This window comes from Limulus polyphemus, unplaced genomic scaffold (genome assembly GCF_000517525.1).
Source record: "Limulus polyphemus unplaced genomic scaffold, Limulus_polyphemus-2.1.2 Scaffold371, whole genome shotgun sequence".
Classification (NCBI taxonomy): Eukaryota; Metazoa; Arthropoda; class Merostomata; order Xiphosura; family Limulidae; genus Limulus; species Limulus polyphemus.
In genome coordinates this window covers 183470-184270 of record NW_013665981.1, presented here as the reverse complement: position 1 = coordinate 184270, position 801 = coordinate 183470, and positions in this window count along the sequence as shown.

The window sequence follows — 801 nt, the reverse complement described above, 5'->3', positions numbered from 1 at the left end:
GTGCAGGCGAGTAGAAGTTCACGCATTATTTCTTCAGGTATTTTGGGTGGAGACATTATTTTCTCAATCTACAAATCCCTATTTTGACTCCACACTAAAATTGATAAGTACTGTAGACACTTGTTTACTTTTTTAGAGCCCCTAGTTGTAGGCTTGAAAATATAATCTTTGCATTTTGACTCAACATGTTTCTGTACGTTTTTGACGATCTCTATCCCCTTTTTTAAATTAACAGTTTTTAATAATCTTGTTTCTTAAATTTTAATTTCCATTTACGGAGAATAAATTTTAAGCTAGTATGTAGATATGCGTTCAGTTGAATGTTACACGTTTTTCAAGTTCACTGTTACACTGAACGTATTCAAAATAAGTAACAAACGTACAACAAATAATAAACACGTGTACTTAAATGCAACTACAACAACATCACAGATTTAATGACTGGCTTACATCAATGACACAGTATAACGTAACAAATACGAGCAGTAACTAAGCAATCTCATCAGAACGGAATAAAGTTTCTTCTAAGATAATACAACACAGATTGATGCAATGTAACAGATGTAATAACATGCTTCTCTTGTTAGGTCTACATTGTATGTTCTTTAAAAGCCTGCTGTTTGCTAGAATAAGGCTACACAAATAACGCATGCAAGATAGACAACAGGGGCATAGTTAGTACACTTCGGTAATAAGTAGTCCAACCCTAATATGCATTGGTCTTCAATGTCAGACAAGTATATTTTGTGTCTGTCCTTCATGCCCAAGAGCTCAATTGTTTCCCACAATGGTCCCCACAAC